A 14733-nucleotide genomic window follows, 5' to 3' on the forward strand; every position below is an offset into this window, starting at 1 on the left:
TCAGAATGGAGAGGGACAAGGCCACATCACGACTTTGGCTTTTTAAAAATTTGGTGCCGGGGACAGAACCCACGGCCTTGTAGGTGTTGGCCCTGGTTCTGAGGCTCAGCCCCACGCCCAGACCTGACCTTGGCCTTCATGCTGAGTCGGGGAGCCATGGCGGGTGCTGAGCTGGAGAGCGACATGATTCTTTCATGTCTTAGCAGAGAGAGCTGGTGAGAGGCTCTGCTGACCCCCACTGCAGCACAGTCCTGGAGAAGGGAAAGGCCACTCCCAGAGCTGGAAGGGTTAGTTCTCTCCAGACAAGGAAAACCAAGCAAGGGCCAGGGGTCAGAGGAGTGACGCTGCCTGTGGAAGATGGCACGGTTTTGTTTTCCTACCGACGGCTGCTCGTATCCGCAGGGTCCACTACACTGTGTGTGTGGGGGGGTATGTGGCCTCCGGAGTCTAGTGCTGGATTAGGAGACCTTGTTTCCAGTTTTGGTCTTGACTTGGACCTTGTCATATCCCCGGGCTGGTTACTTCATCTTTCTGGTTACTTCGTTTCCTCCGTGGAGAGAATAATTGTTAGTTACATTATGGAATTATGATGTCAATTAATAATGTGGTAATAGCCCGATGACCATCGAGAACTCTGAGTGTCTTTGAAAGAGGCATGACATGGACTTGGTAGTGACATTGGTGTCACTGTTATAGGAAACACATGGTCTTTTACCACGGAAAGCAGTTCACGGGCAGGAAAAGCCGTGGGCGACCGGGAGGAGACAGGGGGGCGAAGTTGGAGAGAGATGAGTGGCGAGGAGAATGACATTTAGGTTCAGGATGTTTGACGTTTGGGAACAGGGATTTTGTAATGCTGCAAAATGCGTGTGAAGGGGTGGGCCCCCCAGCTGGGGGAGGAGGGATGAGAGTGTAAAGTTAATCACTGGCTGGACCCAGAATCCGGGAGACTTGGTTGGTAACTGACTCCAATATTCCAATATACTCCGTTACTCCATTTATATAGACAATGGAGAAATAAGGAGACTATCAAAATGAGACAGCTAGAGGTGTGTATATATATATATGATTTTTTTTACCTTTATTTAATTTATTTATATGTGGTGCTGAGGATCGAACCCAGGGCCTCACCCGTGCCAGGCGAGCGCTCCACCACAAGCTACAGCCCAGCCCCCACTTTACGTATTCTGTGCTTCCGAGCAGCGCGTTGAGAAGGCCAGAAGGCCGACCTCTAGCCAGGTTCGATTTCAGGTATAATGACATATATGCCATCGTCTATTCTCCTTCCTACACATTAGTGAGTCAGACAGTGCCTTGAAATGCCATCTACTGCGGCATCTCTTTGGGTGAAGAAGGAGGTGAACCAGGGTGGACCTTTCTGGAAGATTCAGGATGATGGTGTCCCCACCGACTAAGGGGTGGGCACATTAGAGGTGGCCGCTCCATGGGTCGGGGTTCTTGCTGGGACAGGCCCTGTGACTGCCCTGTGTAGCCACCCAGCAGAGGGGTGTTGACAGTCGGCTGTGCTGGGTGCTGCGGATGAGTAAGACCAGCCAGGACCAGGAAACTAATAATCTAACGAGGAAATAACTATAAAATCAGGTAGTTGTGACCTGTTTTAGGAGCCGTGACGAAGGCGCTGGGAAGGTCAAGGGGCAGGGGTCCCTCCTGGCTGGGAGGTCGGGGGTGCTGTGTGGAAGAGCTGGCGTCGGCGCAGGGGCAGCAGGGCGTGAAGCCCAGGGACCCACAAAGCCAGGAGGTGGTCGGTGGGGTCAGAGAGGCCTCAAGGCCAGGCAGGAGTTCATTGGGTGCAGAGGGGACACTGGAGGACATTACAGGTCAAGAGCCAGCCCCAAAGTCAGCACGGAGGTGTCACAGCGGACCCCTGGGTAGATCTGGCAAGGCGGCTTCAGGAGAGAACTGGGGCAGGTTTTAGACTTGAACCTCGGAAGCGATGCACATGGGGACCAGGGAAGGGGAAGGTGGGCAAAGCGGCTCTCGAAGGCTGAGGCCGCGTACGGCTGGAGAAGGGAGACGGGACCTCCATGCGGCCCATCGTTATCAGCTCGTGTCGAGGGGCGGTGGGCACCAGCTGGCCCGGCTGTCAGCTGCTACCTTGACCTCTCTGGGCGTGTGCCTGGTGCATGGAAACGTGGCCTTTCCCAGCACCTCGTCTGCTCTGAGCCATCTAATCTCCAGAACGTGACCAGATGTCTGGCTCTTGTGCTTCGATGCCCTGCCACCGGTTGTCCGTGTCAGCGTGGAAGGGAACGTTAGAGGCGCTCGGTGGGGAATAAAGGTCGGGGAGCTACGTGCTCCTTTCTACGCGAGCTGTCATTACATTCACCACTCCGGGTTCGTGACTCACCTCTGCCCTTATTAACTCCACCCAGCGAGCTGCCTCTTGCACTCAAATATGAAGTCACTGCACTCACTTCACATTTAATTCTTGGCAGAGCTTTAAAGACTTTTTTTTTTGTAAGGATCTGAGAGTTTGGATACCTAGCTCTCAGCAGAGCCATGGAGGACTCCTAGGGAGACTTGTCCCTGCCAGTCACTAGCCGTCTTGTCGCCGAGCAGCACAGGTGAGCTCGTCTCCACCTGGGCCAGCTGTCCCCAGGCAGCGAGTGCCTTGGACACAACGAACTCCAACCCCAGGTCAAAATGCAGAGGGAGACTGGGTCTTGATCTAAGTTGACTGAAACGCCTGGCCAGAGGGGACAAGCGAAGCAGAAGAGCCAGGCCCAGGACCAGGCTCTCCATCAGAAGAGGCCGAGAGCTTGTCCTGTGGCCGGGCACGTAGCGTTTCCACAGGGAACGGTGACAGTGCTGCGGAAACGTTTACTGAGCAGTCACTGTGGTGGGGAGGTTGTTTTTGGAAGAGGGCTCCCGCTCTTGAAGGTTGACATGCCATAGTTTCTAAGATAATTGAAAGGATTAGCCGGTGAGTACTTGGAACCCTCTGTTGGTGTCAGTGCAGCCTATCCTTGGTGATAATGCTTGAGTATTTTTTTTCCTCTGAATAACTGTGGTTTTTAAAGTACTCTCAACCATCAAATACTAGAGACATAAAATAATGGTTCTCATTGACTTTAAGATTCACTTAGATCGGGCTGGGGGTATGGATCAGGGGGTATAACACTTGCCAAGCAAGGGTGAGGCCCTGGGTTCCATCCCCAGAACCAAAAAAGAGGAGGAGAAGGAGGAGGAGGAGGAGGAGAGGAAGAGGAGGAGGAGGAGGAGGAGGAGGAGGAGGAGGAGGAAGAGGAGGAGGAGGAGGAGGAGGAGAAATGTTCAATGAGACTATCACACATCAATCCAGCAAGCAAATTTTAAGAGATTTTCTAGGTAAATTGTAAAACTCATATCATGTTTACATGGTCTGGAGACATTTTTATTGTTTATTTAGATTCCAGTTTTCCAAGTATTAATCCAAACTGCCCGTAACTTCCCCTGAACTCTCCTTATCTAAACATACAATGATTCCCCTAAACTCCAATAGTGTGTTTCTCCTCTTTCACTCACTCCAATCTTTCCAGTTAAATCTTATTACCTCTGTCCTTTCTCCTGAACCTGGACACCAGCCCAAGGCTGCTCTGAAGTTAATGATTGAAATCTGAGTAGACATCATTCACAGCTGCTTGGAAGCACCCTTGGGTCACGCATTTGCTTCCAGGTCTTAGACAACAGCACAGCACAGCTTCCCGTCTCCAGCCAGCTCACCTGTCCACGGTGGTTTTTGCACAAGGAATCCCTTCCCAGGTCTGTGCTGGTAAACTCTGCCCCTCCCTCTGTTGGGAATCCTGACGGTCAGGGTCCCTTCGTCCTGTCTCGGGTTGCTGTTCACCCAGAGCCCTCGTTAGGAATTCACGGTTTTCTACTAAAAGAGATTTCTTTATTTTTCTCTAAGGCCTGTTTCAAACAGATTTATCTAAGCATAGCTCTTTTTCTCACCCAGATTCTTATGATTCATTCAAAAGAAATTTCAGAGCCCAGTCTGGCTTTTAAACAAACATTTCTAACAATCTGACCTATTTTAGTATCACCGTAAGGTTATTCCAGGCCAGTGAATAAGAATATGTTCACCAACAGCAGAGACTGCAGTTGCTGATTCCTGAAAGACAACTCAGATTTTTCAAGATTTTAAGTTTTTCTTCAGTGATTCACGATCAGTTTTGCAATTGGAAAGCAGTTTATGAGTCATGCAGTTTATGAATCTGTTGTCACTTCCTTAGAAAAGGGCTCCTTTTCCTTATGGCTCTCAAAGTTTAATTCACTTATCTGAGAACAGCCATTTAACCCCATTTCTCCAAGAAAGAGGACCTTCTCTATCGTTTCACCTTTACTCTCAGGTGGGAAGGTCTAGGCACTGGTCATGTCGGTTCCACGAGCCTCCTCTGCCCGGGCTGATCATTCCCAGTAGAATGGACAGTTGTATTGAAAAAAAAAAAAAAAGAGAATCCTCTAAGGATACCAGTCTTCTTTCCAAGTTCTGAGTATGGATTTGTTTTCAGGACCCTGTTTCTCACTCCCAGGGCCACAGACTCTGCCCCCCGTCCTGCGCTGGGTGGGTGATTCCACCTTTCCCGCGGCTAAGAGCAGTCTGCACTGACATTCCCCAGGACAGAGCCAAACACAGCCCCTCAGCTGCTCAGAAGGTACACTCGGTAGACATACGTGGGCACGGTCTTTGAGAAGAGAAAAGAGACCTTCTTTCAGGCCCAGACAGATCATTTACAGGGCTTTTGGACTCCTTTTTTGATCAGGAAATTAGATCAACATCCTTATAGGGAAGAGTTCACGCGGGTCACAGGTGGGGCTCTTAGTTAAAGTGCCTACTTCTTGGTCCATATTAGGTAACAGGAACTGCCTGAGAGGCATTTATTTTTCATTCTGTGTCATTCGACCATAAATGACTCAGTTCTGATATTATTTACCGAGCTCCTGCTGAACTCACAGGAGAAGCCTCTGTAGGGCACTTGTGAGTCCAGTCTTAACCCAGTCCCCGTGGGGCGGGCGGCCAGCCGGGCACAAGGGGGCTCTCTCCAAGGCCACGTGGATTTAATAACTGACTCACATCCCAGGGACTTCAGCCTCCGCATGCCTCCTTTCTGAATGAATGTCGATGTGAACTAAGTGCTTTTACTGTCACCTGGTAAAGCTGATTAGAGGTAAAGGGGATTTTAAAAAGTCACACTTGGAACCACATGGGATGAGGGAGACTGATTAGTAGCAGCAATAATATTTACTTTTAAACCTTTTTTTTTTTCTTGTTGTTGATGATTTTGAGGTACTAGGGTTTGGACCTGGGGTGTTCTACCACTGAGCTGCATCCCCAGACCCTTTTTTTTTTTTTTTTTTTTAATGTTGAGACAGGGTCTGTCCGAGCTGTCCAAGCTGGTCTAGGCGATCCTCCCGCCCCAACCTCTGGAGCGCCTCTTGGCTCCGCCAGTTTTTTTTTTTTTTAATTTTATTTATTTATTTTTGTAGCTGTATGCAAACAGCACGTGTTTATTTTTTTTTCATTTTTATAAAAATAATAAAAATCAGTGCTCAGGATGGAGCCCAGGGCCTCACACATGCTAGGCAAGCACTCTGCCCCTGAGCCAGAGCCCCAGCCCCTGCCTGGCCAGCTTTTTAAACACTCAAATGGTCTAGCCTCCTGAGTGCTGTGAGATCTTATGATTGTTTTCTAAACTAGACTTCATTTTCTGGAGCCCTCTGAGGTTCACAGCAAAGTTGAATGGAAAGTAGGAGCCCCTCCCCCACACAGGCATCACCTCCCCCTGTCGTGTCCCCAGCCACTACGGTCCCTTTATCACCATCGATGGTCTTACGCCCACACGTCATTAGCACCCATGGTCCACGGTTTACGTTAGGGGTCGTTATTGGTGTTATATGTCGAGTCAATTTTGACCAATGTAAAAACTGGTTTTATACCCAATAGTTGAACTGCCCAAAGAACCTTCTGTGCTCTGCCTGTTTGAAGATATGATATTTTTAGTTTCAAATTTAATGACATAAATTAAAATGAAAAGTCAACATCCAAAAGCTTTAAATAAAAATCTAAATGTTCAACTTAAAATTAATGGTTATTAAAAAAATCAGTCATGTTTTAAACTATAAAATATAAAATTAACTATCACCATTAATATTAAGAATTAATAAATTCAGAACACACTTGAAATTTATCTTTGCAGTAGCCATGAAAATTATCGGTCAAATGCATCAAACAGTCAAAGTGTACAAGAAGCTACTAGCCAAGTGATAGGAGGAACTCTATCGCCTGTATCCGGATATCATGAACTTAGCTAAAATTAGGCAAATCAACAAGAACAAAGGATATCAAATCTCTTTAAAAAACTACAAATATTAGAAAAATAAATAGCACATTTCTAAATAAGTCATGAGTCAATGAAGAAATCAATGAAGATCAGACAATATTTTGAACCGAATGAAAAGAAAAACACGACGTAACGAAATTTGCGACCAGGCGGTTAGAGAAGTGCTTACAGAGAAGCTTATGTCAGCTAATACATCTTTTAGGAAAAAAAGGAAGGATCTAGAATTCATGACCCAAGCTTCTGTCTTCAATGGCTGAAAAAGGAAAAGCGAATGAAACTAAACCCAAGTAAAGAGTGAAAACTAACGGAAATAGAAAATAGCAAAACCATGGAGAAAGTTGGAAGAGATAGTTCTTTGAAAAGATCTATAAGCTCCTGGTCAGAGAAACAGGATGGAAAACACGAATCACAATATCCAGAAGGAAGGCTTCTCACCGTACATCCTATGGCGGAAAGAGATGGTGGAGAGAGATTATGAATAAACTGGTACCAATGAATTTCAAAACCTAAGTGAAATGCAGAAATTCTTTGAAAGATACAAACGATTGAACTGACTTGAGAAAAGTAGAAAATCTGAATAGCCTTTATCTCCAGAAAGAAATTAAATGTCATTTAAAAATTTTTCACGGAGAAGACACAGGGCCTGGATGGCCCGACTGGACAAAGCTGTGGTTGGAACGCTGTTCCCTGCAAAGCTCAGGTTGAATTCTAGTTGCCACTGGGACTTCACTGGGATGTGGGACTTTGAAGAGGGGCTTGGTCACCAGGGCTCGGCCCTCCTGAATGGACTAAGGCCACCAGGGCAGGGGTGGGTGTGTCCTCGTCCCCTCTCTCACCCTGTCTTTGCCCTGTGATGCCTTCTGCCACGGTAGGACACAGCAAGAGGGCCACTGCTAGGTGACATCGCTTGATCTTGGACTTCCGGATCTTTAGGACTATCGGTACGTTTCCATTCCTTGGACACGATTTTGTCTGCGTTTATTTGGCGACACAAAATAAACAGTGACAGAAAATCTGCTAAATGTTCAAGAGGGACATAGCTCAGTGGTAGAGCGCTTGCCCAGCGCACATGAGGCCCTGGGTTCCATCAGTAGCACCACCAAAATGCCAACATTTAAGAGAGAAAGAAGACCCGTCCTGGTAAGGTGGCTCACGCCTATGATCCCAGACACTTGGGAGGCTGAGGCGAGAGAATCACAAACTTGAGGCCAGCTTCAGCAATTTAGCAAGGCCCTAAGCAACTGAGTGAAACCGTGTCTTAAAATAAAAAATCAGAGGGGCTTGGGATGTAGCTTAGTGGTAAAGCACCACTGGGTTCAATCCCCAGTTTCAAATAAATAAGGAAAAAAGAAAAAAGAAAAGAAAAACACCAGTGCTCAATGAGTTTTCAGAATTCAGGAGAGGTAACACTTTCCAGCTCATTTTACGAGGCCTGTGTTAACCCTGATACCTAAACCAGAAAAATTATAATAAGAAAATTACAATAGAGAAAATTATCATCATAGATGCAAAATCCAGAACAGCATATTAGCAGATCAAATTCTACAACATAAAAAGAGGAGAGTGTCAAGCGAGGCAATGCAGGAATTCAGAATTGGTGAAATTTTCAAAATCAGTCGATGTAACTGACATTAGGAGTTAAGGGGGAAAATTGTATGATATCTGTGCTGATGCCTCTAAGACGACCTGTCTGTGGCTGACATTTAGTACAGTGAATGGACATAGAGCAAAATTAGCCACAGGACAACGTGCATAGAGTGAGGCTTGGAAGAGAGTAGGCATAAGCCTTTGAAATGCCTCTCTCTGTGCTTAATATCCCCAGGAAGGGGTTGTGGCAACACGTGATAAATGCTGTCTACGGGAACATAAAAACCCAGAGCCCAGGGTTGTCACTGGGGGTTAGGCAACTCCACATGACACACACATTTCCAGGCTCCCAGAAGGAAAGTAGGTGTTCAGCATCAACCACATTGTTTGTACAGTTTGGTTGTGGTATGTGCTAAACCCTTGCACCTCTGGGAATGGTGGGGACCTCCTGAGTTCTAAGTCCCCAGAAGCCAGCAAAAGGCCAACCTTGCAAACAGGCCCTCCAAAGTATAGCATTCTTAGCCCTGTCAGGTTCAGACTTTTCTGCACAATATCTCAACAGATGTGCCCTGTATGCAACCCTGTGCCCCCCAAAAGAAAAGAACTTTTGACAAAATTTAATACTCATTTGTAAACTCTCAACCATCTGGTATAAAAGGAAATCATCTCAAGCTAAGGAAGGACATCTACAAAGCACTTACAGCTAAACATGTCCTTCATGATGAACCACTGACTGATTGTAGCCTGAGAATGGGATTAAGACAAGGATGTGCACTCTCACCTTGAGAGTGTTATACTGGAGATCTTAGCCCATGCAATAAAACAAGAAAAATAAATAAGTGGTATATGTATTAGAAAAATGTAAAATGATTTTTATTCTTGGGCAACATGATCTTAAACATAGAAAGTCCTAAAGAATCTACAAAACAATGTTATTAGATGTGAAGAGTTAGTAGGTTTGCAGGATTCAAGGTCAACTAGCAACGAACAACTGAAAATACAATAAAAATGTATAATAGTTTCAATGGTCACAAAACATTCAAGAATAATCTTAACAAATATGTATAAAACTTGCGTGCAAAAAAACTAAAAAATATGCTGAAAGAAATTTTCAAATTTATAAACAAATAGACTATGTTCATGGACAGGAAGACTTGAGTTTTTTTAAAAAATATATATATATTCTTATTTTTTAGTTGTAGTCGAACACAATACCTTTATTTTATGTATTTATTTTTTTTGTGGTGAGGACCGAACCCAGGACCTCCACATGCTAGGTGAATGCTCCATTGCTGAGCCATAGCCCAGCCCAAGACTTGAATTTTTTAAAAATGTCAATTATCTCCAAATTTATTTGCATATTCAATGCAATCCCAATCAAAACTCCAGCAGGCTTTTTATAAAAATTTAAATTTCATATGGAAATGCAAAGAGCTTATAAAACTCACAATGATTTTGAAAATGAAGAATATTGGTTCAAAGAGCAACATCACCTAATTTCAGAATTTAATATTCAGCTTTGGTAATTAAAAGAGTGTAGTATTTGTATGAAAATACACAAATAGATCAATAGAAGAGTGTAGAAAGTAGTGAAAACAAACCCACAAACATATGTGGTCAATTAATGTTTGACAAAGTGTCCAGGATATTTCAACTGAGGGAAAGAGGATCTTTTTAACAAACTGTGTAGGAAAAACTGGGTATCCACATGGAAAATAGGAACCTTTGTGATTATCTCCCATCCAATACAAAATTAACTTGAAATGAATCATATTTCACTAATGTAAAAGTTGTAGATGAATGTTTAAGATAGAAATCTTGGTACCTTGGGATCATGGAAGATTTCTCACCCAGGAAACAGAAAACATTTAAAAATTGGAAAACGAATCTTAGAGTTAAAAACTTGCCTTTGGTAAAACACTATTATGAAAACAAAAGTCATAGACTGGGAAACAGTATTTTCAGTATAAAAAGCACGCAGAAGATACTCAACGTCATTAGGCATCAGGGAAATGCAAACTAAAACCACACATACCCACTAGAATCGCTGAAGTTTGAGAATATGACAATACCAAGTGTTGACGAGAATGTGGAGAAACGGGAACTCTCATGCGTTGCTGGCGGTAATTGAACATGTTACTACCATGGCCTTTTCTCATAAAGCGACTTTAATCAATTCCTAGGCATTTATCCAAGAGAAATAAAAACACAGGCCCCTATAAAGACACATGCACATTCATAGAGCTCTTATGAATAATAATTTCCAAAGAACTAGAAACAACTGAAATGTCCACCCATAGGCAAATTAATAAATGGCAACATGTCCATACAGTGCAATATCATTTTGCAACACAAAGGAATAAATTAGTGATTCACGTGGGTGTATTTTAAAGTACGGTAAGGAAAAGAAACCAGACACAAAAGAGAAACCGCTATATGATTGCATCTCTGTGAAATATTAGGAAAACCAAATTTAATCTAGAAAGCAGATCTCGGGTTGTCTTGGCCAGGGGTGGTTGGTCCAGACACATGGGGAAGGGAGTCAGGGGAGACTTTTAGGGTGACATAAATATTCTAGATCTTAATCAGATGATTGCTACACAAGTCTGCAGTTTTAACTACAGTGGTTAAAACTCATCACGGGGTAATGCCTAGAGAATCTAAACGTTTTGTATTACGCAAATTAAACCTCAATAAAGTTGAATTTAAGTCCTCGGAACATTTTTCATTTTGTGAAACTGAAACTCTAGATGCATTAAAGAAGGTCCTGTTTCCTCCTCTTGCCCGGGCCGGACGGGGCTGGATGGCTGCCATGCTACTTTCTATCTATGGGTTTGGCTCCTCTGGGTACCTCAGACAAGCAGAATCATACAGTGCTAGTCCATTTTGTGACGGGTTTGTGTCACCCAGCACAATGTCCTGGAGGCTCATCCAATCACCCTTCTGAGGGCCCACTCTGTGGTCTTCCTGGGGTGATGTGCCTTCCTCCTCACCGCGTTGCCCTGCCTCTCCCTCCTCCTTCCCAGTCGCGGTATTGGTGTCACCCTTTGGGACGCTGGCCCTCACTCCGGTCATTTTTTGGCATCGCCATCTATTCTGCTTTAGTGATTCCCATCTCGCACCGGGAGCCTCTGCTCCTTCCCCCCGGGGTTTGAAATTGGCTGTGGAACAAGGAAGTGCAAGGGCCGGGAAGAAAGCGTGTTGGCAGGAGGATTCCTGTCGGCCAGGGAAACCCGTCCTTTCACCAGGGGCAGAGAGGAGGTCGCGGTCCCCGGTCCCCGGGAGGAGGTGAAGACGCTGCCCGGGGCCTTGTTTATACACTGAGCCCTGCTTCTCGGGCCCAGTAGACCTACCTCTGCAGACACACCTCCAGATCACAGCCTGCTCCAAACCCTCCAGTGCCCAATTGTCACGGGCAGACAGATTTCACAGCAGGTAATCATCGTCTGTGCCGACCCGACAGGGGCACCTGCTTCATTAATTTTTTAAGTCAGTGATTGTCAAGGATGGAATCTGTTGTCATTTCCATGTTCATCAGTGGCCCACAATGTGCCAAACACGATCTTGATCATCCAATAAAGAAGCTGCACGGAGAAGCAAGATGGCCCCGGTTACTCGGAGGCTGACGTGGGGAAGCCAGCGTGACCAGACCCGCGTCCCAGGAGCACGGTGTGGAGAGTCCAGGGAGTGAGTGTTCAGGACACGTAAACTACACTACCTGTCGGAGGAAGAAGCAGTCTGAGGGGTTCGTTACAGCCAGGAAGGAGAGCTAGACATCACGGCAGCCACGAGAAGCAGGATGCTGGAGGTTCCCTGGGGACATTCTGGGGACAAATTGTAATGCCATGACATGGAATGAACCCCAGGTGAAGGAAAGGACAGATTTAGCTCATCCTTTCTTTGTCTTCCAGGTCCTCAGGACAGAAACCTAAAAGCCTTTGCATTTAAAATGTAAGCCTTCCCCGCCCCCCACCCCGACCCCACCCCACCCCTCCCCCCGAGTCCCCAACCGGAAAGGTTCTTAGAGTGTGTAGCACCTCTTCTTGGTTTGGGCTTCCTGCATCAGACCCCTAAACTAGCAGGGTGTCGTTGATGAATAAATGATTACTTGGCCCAGGGATGATGACCTATTTTGTACAAGGTCAAATCAGAAAAAAAAAATGTTTTTAGGATATTTTTTCCCCCATTTAAAACCAAAATAGGGGGAAATCAAATCAAAATGGATCTGAGACTTATGGAAAATATGTGGACTTTGCATTTTAAAATCATGTTTTCGATTCAGTAATAAAATGTCATTGAGACACATGGAATTTCGTTGTTCATATCTGGGCAAAGCTGGCATGTAGTCAGATGGAAGGTTTTTAAAAAAGTCTTTTATCTGGAGTTAGACCTTGGCCTGGGTAATGACCAGAACTGGCCAATGTTCCTTCCTTCCTCCCTCCCTCCTTCCCTCCCTCCCTCCCTTCCTTCCTTCCTTCCTTCCTTCCTCCCTCCCTCCCTCCCTCCCTCCCTCCCTCGTTTCCTCCCTCCCTTCCTTCCTTCCTTCCTTCCTTCCTTCCTTCCTTCCTTCCTTCCTTCCTTCTTTCTTTCAATTGAACCCAGGGGCCCTTAACCACTGAGTCACATCCCCAGCCCTTTTTATATTTTATTTAGAGATAGGGCCTCCCTGAGTTTCTCAGGCTGGCTTTGAACTTGTGATCCTCCTGCCTCAGCCTCCTGAGCAGCTGGCATTACAGGCAGGGGCCACTGAGCCCAGCCAGAACTGGCCTCTGTTTTCTACATTGGCCATGCGGTCCTTGGTGGCTCAGGCTTTTGGCTCTGACCATTGTTAGTGAGAGATACCCCACACCTCCCCTGTGCCTTCTGTCCCAACAGCAGAACATCCCCAAATAGGACAGCTAATGACCGATACGATATGTAACGATACTTTAGCTGTATTATGTGGAACACACGTGACCATAATGGGTACACCCAATACATGCACATAAGAATGAAGAGCACGCTGTAATTAGGGGGATGGTTACATTATTTGTAATTAAGCATTTAAGTGCCCGTCATGTGCCTGGCATACTGCAAGAAGATGGGCAAAGGAGGAAGCAGTAAGAAACAGTGGTTGCTGAAGATGGACAGAAATGGCGACCCGTACACTGCAGATGGGCTTGCAAGATGGCGCAACTGCTTGGCAAACAGTGTGGCAACTTCAGAGGGTAAACATGGAGTCACGGGAAATTCCACAAGGTGACATTGCCCAAAAGAAATGAAAGTGTGTGTCCACAGAAAAGCTTGCATAGAGATATTCCAGAAAAGTGGAAACCACCCTAAAGTCCAGCTGATGGATAGATAAGTAAAATGCACTGTATCCACAGTGAAGGGTTATTTGGCAACAGCAACTAGGGATAAAATATACATACTGATGATATATGCTTGCTACGGGCTGAAGATTTGTGTTCTTTCCAAATTCATATGTTGAAACCCAGTCTCCAGGGCATGTGTGACAGGGCGGGTATTTTGGAGATGACCGAGGAGTAAGGGTGTCTCATGAATGGAATTGGTGCCCTTTTGAGAAACCTCAGAGACCTCCTCCCCCCACCTACACAAGAAGGCACCTTCTGTGAAACGGCGAGTGGGCCCTCACTGCCCACAGAATCTGCTGACACCTTCATCTTGGACTTTCAGCCTCCAGAACGAGGAGAGATAAATTTCTCTTGTTTATAAGCCACCCAGTCTAAGGTATTTGTTACAGCAGCTCAAGTGGACTAAGACACGCTACGAAACAGACCAACCAACCTTGCAAACAGGGTAAGTGTAAGAAGCCAATCACAAAAGACTCTCTTGCGACTCCGTTTATATGAAATATCAGAATCAGCAAATCTACCGAGATGGAACGTGGACTCATGGCTGCCTGAGAGAGTCTGAGGGGGAAACGACCGGCGGCCTGCATTTCTTTTTTACTGTGATGAACAATGTCCCAAAGCTGACTGTGGCCGTGGGGGGCCCAACTCTGTGAACATACCAAAAGCCTTTGAATTCTGTGCTTTAGGTGAACTGCATGGGCAGGCGACTCGTGTCTTACTAAAGCTGGCGTGAAAAAAATCAAAACTTTTTTTTTTAAAGGAGTAGATAAAATGGCTGAGATCCCTCTCCTAGCGGAGCTCATGGGGACTAGCAACAGCAAAGCCAGGGAACGGCAAGCAGAGTCTTTGGCACACTGAAAGGATCCCTTTCCTGCAGCATTGTCTTGCTAGTGAAAGGGCCTTTCGGGAAAGAGTGTTCAATAAAGATGTGGGTCCACACGGAAGGGCTCAGCAGATGTCAAAGGATCTGTAGCATGCAGTGTCAATTATTATCATTTGAGGGGACAGGTACTGGGGATTTAACCCAGGAGCAATTTACCACTGAGCTACATCTCCAGCCCTTATTATCTTTTATATTGAGACAGGGTCTCTCTTAGTTGCTGTGGTCCTCGCCAAGTTGCTAAGGCTGGCCTTGGATTTGGGAATCCTCCTGCCTCAGCCTCTCAAGCCACTGAGATTACACGCATGTGCCACCACATCTGGCCCATAGAGTAAAGTATCGACAAAATTGTCTGTAAAAGTTCCCATACTTTTGAAATTAAAAGGTTTGATTTCAAGTGTTTGAGAACTGATAATAAAGAGGTTACATATTGGCACTTGCGTTGGTAGAAAACGGATTGAAATGGGACTTAGACGAAGAAGACTGTTGTGGCCTCTGTGCCAAGATGCCCTGAACGCATTCCATATGGTTCAAGTAGCTAGAAAAGGGGTTTCGGCTTTGTTTTCTG

The 14733-nt window shown here is 45.6% G+C and overlaps 1 long non-coding RNA gene across 1 annotated transcript; it reads left to right on the top strand.

The window, feature by feature from the left end:
* The first annotated feature begins 3331 nt into the window (after positions 1–3331).
* LOC144367845 (uncharacterized) lies at positions 3332–10650 on the top strand. The gene is made up of 2 exons (XR_013427362.1): positions 3332–3762; positions 6201–10650. It is a non-coding gene; the product is annotated as an uncharacterized LOC144367845 (long non-coding RNA).
* Positions 10651–14733: the final 4083 nt, after the last annotated feature.

This window comes from Ictidomys tridecemlineatus, chromosome 11 (genome assembly GCF_052094955.1).
Source record: "Ictidomys tridecemlineatus isolate mIctTri1 chromosome 11, mIctTri1.hap1, whole genome shotgun sequence".
NCBI lineage: Eukaryota > Metazoa > Chordata > Mammalia > Rodentia > Sciuridae > Ictidomys > Ictidomys tridecemlineatus.